This window comes from Borostomias antarcticus (assembly GCF_949987555.1).
Source record: "Borostomias antarcticus genome assembly, chromosome: 13".
In the NCBI taxonomy this organism is placed as follows: Eukaryota; Metazoa; Chordata; class Actinopteri; order Stomiiformes; family Stomiidae; genus Borostomias; species Borostomias antarcticus.
The window spans coordinates 13,719,319-13,730,535 of record NC_140246.1 but is presented as its reverse complement, the minus strand read 5'-3'; the positions used below and the strand labels follow the sequence as shown (position 1 = coordinate 13,730,535).

The 11,217-nt window shown below is 47.6% G+C and overlaps 1 pseudogene across 1 annotated transcript in view; it reads right to left on the bottom strand.

The window, feature by feature from the left end:
• The window catches only part of LOC311317012 (histidine ammonia-lyase-like), a 24,387-nt pseudogene extending 13,624 nt beyond the window's left edge, over nucleotides 1-10,763 (bottom strand). The window contains exon 1 of the transcript in view: nucleotides 10,720-10,763. The product of the transcript in view is annotated as a histidine ammonia-lyase-like (transcript). The remainder of the gene's footprint in view (nucleotides 1-10,719) is intronic.
• Between the last annotated feature and the right edge of the window lie 454 nt (nucleotides 10,764-11,217).

Genomic DNA, 11,217 nt, shown 5'->3' with positions numbered 1-11,217 from the left:
AACATTAACACTTTTTAAAGAGTCAAAGAAAAGTATTGCGAGGCCAGAGACCAGAGGCATTTTCCTATTCCTCTATAAGTCCAGGGGCTAGAGGGAAAGATTTCATCTGTCGGTACCACTCAAGGTGGCATATCATATTTTGGTATGATAACCATTCCTGAGAGGTAGCTGGAACCAGTTGTCAGAACGATTCACAACTGGGCTTGAATGAAAGCTAAGAATGTTCCCTTTAAAATAATATCAAACTCAATATTATAAAACTTTCCATAAGCGTATAACTTGATGCGCCAGATGATTTGCTTCGCATCACCATCTTGGAAACTGTTTGGAAAAGGGCAGGCACTTTCGAAAATACTTGGCAGGTGATTGGATGAACCATCTGTCTATCAGCGTCTATGATGCACATCTTGCAACATCAACCGCTCCTCACTGTCATCACCTAGACCCGCCCAGCGTAGCTGTTTGTATCTCAAATTCCTCGGAACCAGCGCTGATTGGCGAGAAAATGTTCTAATCTGGCACAAACGGATTTCTATGGAGAGTATCCAGACTGAATTGTAAGAGAAACAAAATGTGAGCCCGCAAAAATCAGGATGATCTCACAAGGCCAACCAGGATATGCACCAGCGTCTAAAATGTAATTTACTTTAGAGGGGGGTGGTAACTTCATGAGCTAGTTACTGTGACACAGCTACAGTACCAGGAATGGTGATCATACCAAAATATCATCTACAGACATGGATCATCTAAAAAATGATAAGTACTTTTTTTTTTACCTTGAGTGGTAATCTGGTCTGTCACATGGACTATATGAGACACCAGCCTTGCTAGTAGTGGATGAGAAGGAAACAGCAGGGGGCCATAGAGGGGGGGTGTGGGACAGAGAGGGGGCGGGGGGGGGTGGGGGCTGCAGGGGGAGACTTGTGGGGCGTTTTGGGAGGACAGGAGAGGTGCGTGAGGGAGAATGCATGCTTACATGCCAGGCATGCCCGTCACCATTGTGCAAGGCTAACGAGGCGGGGGGGTGGCAGAGAGGGATGAACGGCTCGCAGCTTCGCCGCCCGGCCTCAGAGCGACTGAGCTAACGGGAGAGGAATTTAAACTCCGGACATTAGAACGCGGCTCGGAGCCAGCAGATCGCTCTCATACATGTGCATGCTGTTGATCACACGCATGCACACACACACACACACACACACACACACATATGCATGTTGATAACCACACTCACACACTCACACACATGCATGCTGATAACCACACACACACACACACAAACACACACACACACACACACATATGCATGCTGATAACCACACTCACACACTCACACACATGCATGCTGATAACCACACACACACACACACACAAACACACACACACACACACACACACAAACACACACACAAACACACACACATACACACACATGCATGCTGATAAGCACACACACACACATGCTGATAACCACACACACACACACGCACACACCCCCACATACACACCCCCACACACACACGCAAACATCTCAAAGGCAGGTTTTTGAAGAGTGTTTGTCCAGAGAGTGACCCAGAGATTCCGCTGCCGACTGCACACATTTTCTCCATGCTGGCCTAGATGTGAGTTAGATGAAGCCTAGTCTCTCAGACCCAGACCTAGCTCCACACTTCATTTACGCTGTGTCAGCGCTGGAGAAAGGACTGGCTGGACTCATTACCATTCAGGGTATATATATATATAGAGAGGGGGAACGCTGTATTTCTTTAAACCAATCACAATCATCTTCGGCAGTGCGTTTGCTAGGTTGCTGTTGTTTCACGTGGTCTGGATTGAATCGCGTGATTGGACGGACAACAGATTTCGCTGCCACTGATTGGGCAGTAATAAATGAATGATAAGGCTTATACCCAAAACCTACATCTGTTGAGTGAGACTAGATGAAATCTATGCTTGCTCAAAGATAGGCTTTGAACACTTGTTAAACGGAAGTCATTACATGAAATTACCATTATCAGCACAGGATGTTTATGACACAATGACCCACGATCTGCTAGCTGGGAATACTCCTACCGATGACTCTGGGAAGCTGGGAATACTCCTACCGATGACTCTGGGAAGCTGGGAATACTCATACCGATGACTCTGGGAAGCTGGGAATACTCCTACCGATGACTCTGGGAAGCTGGGAATACTCATACCGATGACTCTGGGAAGCTGGGAATACTCATACCGATGACTCTGGGAAGCTGGGAATACTCATACCGATGACTCTGGGAAGCTGGCACGGAAGAATGTAAGAGCCAGGAGTTACAGTACACCTCTCTCTCTGTCTCTCTCCATCACTCCATTTCTCCCTCTTTCTGTCCCCGTCCTCAGTGACTCTCTTTTGGTCTCCTCTACTCTATGCCGCCATTTTCTCAAGCCTCTCACCCTCTCAAGCCACCCCCCCCCCCGCCCCCCCCCCCACCCCCCGGAGGTGATGAGGTCCTCCTGTCCGTCAGTTAGGGGCAGTGGATGATGAGATCCATCTCTGACCCTAACATCAACACCGCACAGAATTCTTCTCAACAGCTGCTGGATCAGGGATGATGGGTGGCACGAATCAAACGTACTCTCACGCACACACGGGCATACACAAACACATTTGCACGCACACACACAAATAAACACACACACGTATTTAAACACACACACACACACAGTCACGTAATGGAACACAAGGAATCACAAACTTTATCAAATCATCTACAGTACAAGTCTTTGTACTGTGGTCTTGGATCTGGTGGAAGTCAGGCGTTGGGTCACATAGCTTTGAAGCCTCCACATCCAAACAGCATGATTTGAGTCCCTGACTATTCCTGTGTAGAGAAACGCCCAGGAAAGCTCCCCTGCCCTGATCTTATCTAGTGTCCCCAGTCATTTCCCATCATGAGGTTGGAACTTTCATCATGCCCTCTATACATCTCTAAAAACATTTAGCCTGTCACAAAGCTATTGCCCATTATATCACAAAAGCTTTTACAAATTGTAGTTAAGATTTTTATTTGAAGTAATTCATCGCAACATTCTGTCAGCTGAGACAAGACATTTGAATCAGATTGAATGGGGGCATATCAAGACTGCTTTCAAAGCATTTCCAGGAGGGCTACATTCCTGTTGCCATGGCTTTGGGCAGAGTCAACCCTCCCTAAAGGGTCAAACTGTGGCTGACAGTGTAGCCCCAAATCCTGAAGACAAACATCTCACCGGCTGCGACATGTCATTTCCCAAGCAAATTAGTCCGTCATTGTTGGCTAATAGTACAGGAATAGATAGCCTAGTTATGGTGAAACGGATAAATAACATCCTTAGAATTAACCATGTTCAGAGGACCTTAGGCTTATAGGCTATAGAAGGTCTAGGCTATAGCCTAACCTACTGTGTGGATGACTTCATGAAAATCGAAAGTGTCAATCGAAGCAAGTGTCCCTAAATGCCGCCCCCCCCTCCCCCATCATGTCATTATCTAGGGCATATCGTGATAGGCTATCGCATAAAAAAACGAGTGGCTTCCTTTTAGGCTGGTCAATGTGTGTGTGTCTGATAGTCCACCCGAACCCGACAGTCTTCAGGGATGGGCAGTGCTAGCCTATGAGTAACAGCCAAACACTTGTTGATTAGACTGCGGTCTGGACTGGCCGCGGGGTTTTCTCTTCGAGAGCACAATACGTCTCCAAGCCGCTCGGGAAGAGGGAGCCAGCCACAACGGCGCACAATCGGGCGCAGCCAAGGAGACGGGTGAAAAACTTTCCCTCAAATCCCCTACTCAGAGAGAGGGAGAAAAGACGGGGAGACGCGCAAACAAAAGCATTCTTTGCTTTCAACAAAAAACAATAACTTCGGCAAAATCATTTACTGAAAATACACATTCAAGGAGATAGGCGTAACAGAACGGCGTCGCCACCAAGAACCTGCAACATTTATTGAACACTTTGAAACTCTAAAAACGCGGATTGAATGCTGAAGCAACAGTGAATTTTTATATACATTTTCCACACACAAAAAAAGAATCAGAATGACAACAAAGATGCGAATCGCGTGGGCACTTGTTTCGCTTGGTAAGTCTTTTTGAATTTTTATTTTGAAGACGTGTTGTGTCAACTGTTATTGGGGGATCCAATAGATCCCCGTTTCGGAGAGATTACCCCTCTGCATTTAGACCTTGCCCTTTCCATAATGTCTTTAATGGCTAATATGTGGTCCCTGGACAGAACCAATAGGCAAAGCTTCAGGACATGTAAGAACTGTAGGCTAGAGCAGGAGTGGAGACGCAATAGCCTTCTAGAACGTTGAAAAAGTTCAATGATTGATGTTAAATGTGTCAACCTAGGCTAATCCATAGGCTACTTAGCATCAGTAGCGCACGTGTTTTTAATGTAGACGTAGTGCCAGTATACCATTGCTCTTGCAATTAATTTAGGCAGGCTTGACTGGAAACTATAAGTCAATTAAAAAATGTCATTATTTCCCTTTTCCCATTTCCCACAATGACATTAATGTCAAAAGACAACGTGTGAAGCCTAGGACTACATGCTCGCCGGGAGAGAGAGACGGACAGAGAGAGAGAGAGAGATATTGTGTGTGAGAGAGAGAGTGAGAGAGAGAGAGAGAGAGAGAGAGAGAGAGAGAGAGTCAGGACCATTGAGCTCAAACATCTGCCCCTCTTCACTGGCGGGTCCTGTCCCCCCGCCGCCCCGCTCTGTGCTCGAGAGCCGGTTGAGAAACAACGGGCCCGCATAATGAAGTGCTCCCGTGACCCGGCGAGAGGAGAGGACCCGAGAGGAGGAGAGGACACTGTTATTCTTTAATTACGCACGGGCCGCACCTGCTCCTCGGCTCATGTAAGAAAATTAGACACGGAAGGATTTGTTGTTAGACGTTGTGCCAAAACAATCTAAAAATCTAGGGTCAGCCCTTTTTCCCAAAAATAATTTATCCAACTAAATTACTGGGTTAGGCCTAACACGTCTGTTCTTCACAATTGACAGAATGGCTCGGCTCCAACTTTGCACGGGGACAAAACGTGTTTTGATGTGCAAATACGTTTTGTAGTGGAGAAGGGTTATCAGAATATTACTTCCACTGGCTCGGCCAATTCCCTAATCCCTGACCGGTCCATCCATCCATCTCCTCCTCAACAGCCTTGAGCCGTGAACCTGACGGCGGGTACATAGAAGGGCAGGTGTTTTCCTGCAAGGTAAAGGTCAGTCAGGACTAGGGTTAAATAGGCTATTTTTCCCGAATTTGAGACATTTTGTTTCCCGGGAATGTAGATGTTTAATTTGGGTTTTGTTTTTTTCTGCATTATTATTTTCTTTGGCGTGGAGCCCTCTTTGAATCAGTCAATAAAATGCAGAAAATAGTGAAGCTGTCTGTTTTCATTACTTTATAGGCCTATAACAATATATCATTTTCACACAATAAAATGAATCACTGTATACGAACGGAGTTTAAAGGTCCATAATCAGCAGCTTGTAGGCTACTTCGGTAATGTTATCTGAGAGGAGGGATGTAATGCCAGATTCATTGGGCTACCTGTGATCCGTCTGCAGGGATCAGAACAGCCTTCTGTCTCATGGAAGTGATATTACACAATAAACTAAGAAATTCATTGAATAAATCAAGTAGGTCGCTAAATGATCTAAATGATCATTCAATGCTCAATGTTTACAGAAGATTTGTTTTTCTGACCATCAGGATATAACACTTCATGTGTTTAATCTTTTGCAGACATCACAGCCTCTATGCGCAGCTTTGCAAGTCCTTGACTCTTCATTCTTTTGATGATCCCTGTAAAGTTATCTACATCAGAACGCAGACAGAAATAAGTTCATTTCTCAGACACAGACGCAGACAGAAATAAGTTCATTTCTCAGACACAGGCCTAATGTGGATAGTAATTTCCACTCCAACAACATTTCAATTCTGAAAAAGAAGAACACTGCGTAAAAGTAAGATGTATTGATTCATCCGCATTTTCTCTTGCTATATATAGGCTATGGGCCAGAAGGCAAGGTTTTACTTTTGACCTATAGCCTAGACTACAGTCAGGATATGGTTGTGGAAAGAAATGAGACTGGCGATGACTGATACATGTTTAATTTGTTCATTTACTCATTTAATTTGCACAGATTGTATTATTTATTTGAGAAATACAGTAGACCTAGTGGCCTAGGAAGTTAGGCTATAGGCTATGAAGCCTACACTGCACTGTTCAGCTATTCAAATATGCCTCAATTTCATCTTGCATAATATCATTCAGCTCAGCATACTCATTGAAACCCATGCCAATGGATGTTCTGGTCAAAGACATATTAACTAGTATAGTATTAGCTATATTAACTATTATCCACTACTAACTGGTCATTGCGAAATTCCCGGTTTCCCGCTGTTCATTTCCTGGTTTGAGGGCCTGGACCCGGGATTCCCGGGGTCCCGATTTAACCGTATAGTCAGGACCTCCTGCCCCGCACGGCTTCAGAAGTGATGTCTCTTGGCACGACGGGCTTCCTGTGCGCGGCCACACAGCCGCTGGGAGAGAGCAGAGAACAATAGATAGGAAAGACCATTATCAACATCCCTGTTCCCAGGGAAGGAGTGGCAGCAGATTCCCAGCCTGCTCTGCAATCGAGTTTCCCCCTTATCCCACTCACTCTAGGAGAAACACTGAGCCACAAGGACACGCTGGCCTGGACACTGGACAGACGCTATGCAGGGAGATGGAAGATAAAAAAGGAGGATTTATACACACACATCTCTATGAAAGGTTGGGGCTTGTTAAACACCAGAGATGGGAACAGGAAAGAGAGAGAGTGGTTTCCTCCTAGGGAGTGGCGAGCGCCGCAAAGCCTGGCGTTTCATCACTGTCTGATCTCCGTGATGAAGCGCCGCCGTCCTCCACCTCCACTCTTGACCCCGCACTCCTACCTCTACCCAGCATGCCTTGCTCTGTGCCCAGGTGGCTGTAAACGAGACCTGTGGCTGGTACCGCCGAGGGCCGTCGCTCAAACTCCCCGTCTCCTCCCCGATACTTTGCTCTGCTGCCTCCCCCCCGCTTGATCTCTCTACACACACACACGCACACGCACACACGCACGCGCACACGCACGCGCACACACACGCACACGCACACACGCACTCCCACTCCCACTCTTACTTTCTCCACACGTATTTCTCTCCACCTCATCACTTCTTGTGAACTCCCCTCACTTCTCGAACTTCAAAGAAAACAATCGGCGGATGTCTCTTCATAAGACCTAAGAACGAGGCAAACAAGATGTAGTGTGTGTGTGTGTGTGTGTGTTTGTTTGTGTGACAAAAAGAAAGTGTTGAGCACTGTTACTCCATACCAGCTTTCACTAAACCTAACTAAGACAAACATACTCCAGGAGCTTGCTCGATCGCCTCGTTGAGAGGGGTCAGGGAAGAATTTTTACAGCTCACTTATCTGGCCCCCGGGTGATTACTGTTTTTTTGCTTCCCTCTGGAATATGTAGGGGTGGGATGTCAGCCCACCTCCCTTGTTCTCTGTAAAGCGCATTGTGTTGCCTCTGGGTATTAAATGCGCTATACAAATAAAGCTTTGATTGATTGATTGATTGATTGAACTAACCTCCCTCTAATATCCACATGGAAATGGATGACTGTGATAGAAGTCCTAACTCTCCAGCCCGTAGGTCAGATCATCTGAAGCCATTAGAGATGAACTCTCACAAGCTGAAGGCAACGTGCTGCTGTTGTAATGCTGGCATTTCTCATTAGTGCATCCCACAGCTCTACGAAGCCAAACACACATACCACCCTGGTATCCATGGACTGGGAATGTGTTTGTGCGGGTCTGTGTGAGTGAGAGTGAGAGCGTGTGTGTGTGTGTGTGTGTGTGTGTGTGTGCGGCCGGTATATATGTGTCTGTGTATATGCTGTAAGGCCCGTATGGCAGTTAGATTTACAACACTTGAGACCCCTTCCTTCTCTAACCCTCCTTGTCCTCTAACCACTTCCCTCCCTCCCTCTCTGTCTCCCTCCCTCCCTCCCTCCCTCTCTCCCTCCCTCCCTCCCTCCCTCCCTCTCTCCCTCCCTTTCTCCCTCCCTTTCTCTCTCCCTCCCTCCCTCCCTCTCTCCCTCCCTCTCTCCCTCTCTCTCTCTCTCCCCTGTCTTTCACACCTCCCTGTTTTACTCCTATGGAGTGTTTTTCTTTTAAACATTCACAGCCCCTCTTCTTCCTTCTGTGCGGCCCACGCTACCCCCCACCCCCACCCCCACCCCCACCCCTCTCCTCAGTCCCATAGCTGTCTGAATTACCCGTCTCAATGGGACACCATCCCTGGGGGGGGGGTGTATGCATGGAGCCCCAAGAAGCCCGAGTCGCAGCAGGGGGCCGGAGTGAGAGAGTGTCCCCTCCTGGCAGAGCCACACGCGGGGCCGGAGGGGCCTTTTGTGTCGCCCGTCTGCCGCCTAACGGGATGGCTTTGTCCTCCGGAGCGACAGCGACGTTTATTTATTTACTCTGGCGAGCGTTGGCGCTCAGACGCACATCAGTCTGTGGTGAGGGAGGGCCTGCCTGGCGTGCGCACGCACACACACACACACACACACACACACCAAGGCAGCAGACAACACTCACCACTACACCGAGGAAACAGTGCATTTGGCTGAATTTTGGACAGACGGCCTATCTTCTTCCCTCCACTGTTTCTCTCTCTCTCACTCTCCCTCTCTTTCTTTCTCTCTCTCCATCTCGCTCTCTTCTCCTCTCATCCCCTCAGACTGTGTGGGGCCTACAGCCTGGGGTTTATTTTTACAGCATGGCAGGCAGGAAGGCAGGACAATACAACAAGTCTCCACCCACCCGGCTGATTGTCATTCTGCTTTAACTGTGTACGGATGGAGGCTCTCACAGCTAAACAGGATTGGGTCGACGCCCACTGAGACCAAACAAGAGAACCCCCCCCCCCCACACACACACACACACACCCCACCCATGGAGAGGGCAGGACAGGGAGCACACTCTGATCCCAGCACTGTCTCTCACGAGCGGCCGCACACAGCTGTGTCCTACTGTCCACTACCGGGACCAGCTACAGCGTTAGCAAATGAGCCTGATGTTAATCAGCGCCAGAGGCCAAATCTGAGTGAACTGGGCTGTTTTTACTCAGAGCTCGCAATGCCCCAAAGTCTAGAGATAAAACATGCTGTTTACGGGGTTGTTATCCCCCCGCCCCCACCACACACACACACGCACACACACATACACACACACACACACACACACACACACACACACACACACACACGCACACACACACAGCAAGGAAACCCGCATATCGTATTGCATGAAGGGACAGAAAGGACTGTGGATGTTTCTCGCTGTCTGAAGATGTCGGACACAGACAAAGTCACTATCCATGAACCAATGACCCGCCGGTCAGCAAGCATTACATCGTAGTAGTACATTGGCTTTTCCTACGTTTAATGCAATTATTGTAAGTTGCTTTGGATAAAAGCGTCAGCTAAATGACTAATGTAATGTAATTACAGAGCTACATACTATATAGTACCTCCCCTTCAGAGAAACCAGAGGAGGCAGGAGCTTAATAAATCGCTGGAGGTTTCAACATTTATTATGCTGCTAAGGTTTAGTTCTTAACAAACATCTCACACTGAACAGTATAACGTTCACCCCCTGCTAGTGTGATCTACTGCCTGATTTAAACTGAAGAGGCTTGTCTTTATAGTCGTTCTAGAGAACATGGGAGACCCTAACGAGACGTGGGAGCTGCAAGCGAACCCCGGAGCAGCTCCTCTACATCGCCTACATGTCTGGGGAAAGTGTTTCTGAGGGACTGCAGTGCTGATAATGGTATTATTGTAGGAACGGGGGGAAGGGGGGGGGGGGGGGGGGGGTAGAGGGCTGTAGCCCACTAAAAAGTCAGTGACAGCCCAGGTCAGAGGGGGTCACTCCCAAATATGACACATACACCATGCCTAGAGGGGGTAGTGGGGGGTTGGAGCTTGGAGGTGTTCATTCAATCTGTATTTCGCCAGATTGTTCCCATTTCAGAGACATTCTTTTCTTTATCTGCAACGGTGATCCTGCTGTCAGCCTTAGTCTCGCATAGCTGGACCCATCATCTCCACACTCGCTTTACGCTGTGCCAGCGCTGGAGAAAGGTCCGGCTGGACTCCTTACTGTTTAGAGAACGGGGGACAGGGGGACAGGGCGCTGTATTTCTTTAAACCAATCACAATGGCCTTCGGCGGAGCGGTTTCTAGGTTGTTGTCGTTTCACGTACTGTAGTCCTGATGGAATCTGATTGGGCGGGCAACAGATTTCGCCGCCACTGATTGGGCGTTAGGCTAATAAACAAATGACAAAGCTTATGCCCAAAACTACATCCATTGAGTCAGGCTACAGCCAATAGACACAGTATCTGACTCTTACAGCGGGTGGGAGGGACACAGCTGGCCTGCCCCTCCCAGTAGTGAGCGTTTTTAGGGACGTGATAAGTGACGTGTCTGCAGTTTAGGGTGACAGACAGGGCCTCAGAGACAGGGCCACTCCTCCACATACACACACACACACACACACACACACACACACACACACACACACACACACACACACACACACACACACGCGCACACACCCCACCACTCGACAAAAACTGCCTCTTATCTGACCACTCAATGGCCTCGTCGCCCTGACAACTACTGTTGATCACCATGACGACTCACAGGGTCTAGATTTCCATCCCGTGGGTGGCATTTGAAAGATGAAAGTTACAGTCTCATTACTGGAAAACTATTAATAGAAAATTCACACACCATGCTAAAATTGGTGTAGTGATTCTAAAGCTGAATCAGTCAGTGCTTGGACAGCATTGTTTTCTATAATAGAATGCAAAATGGTGAGAGTAAGCACTATGATAAGAACAATGCACAAAAAGTAGTGCACTCACTGTATATGCACTGACTGCACTACTTTTTGTACATTGTTCTTTTCTTTAGCTTATCCTTTTTTGCACTAGCTTTTTGTACTTGCCTTTGCACTGTCCTCTTTGCACTGTCCTGTCTCATTCCTGCACCCTGTCCAATGTTGTCTAAATGTTATGCACCTCGCCAGAAAGCAAATTCTAGCATGTTAAAAATTGCATGGCAATAAACGGTTTCTGATTCTGA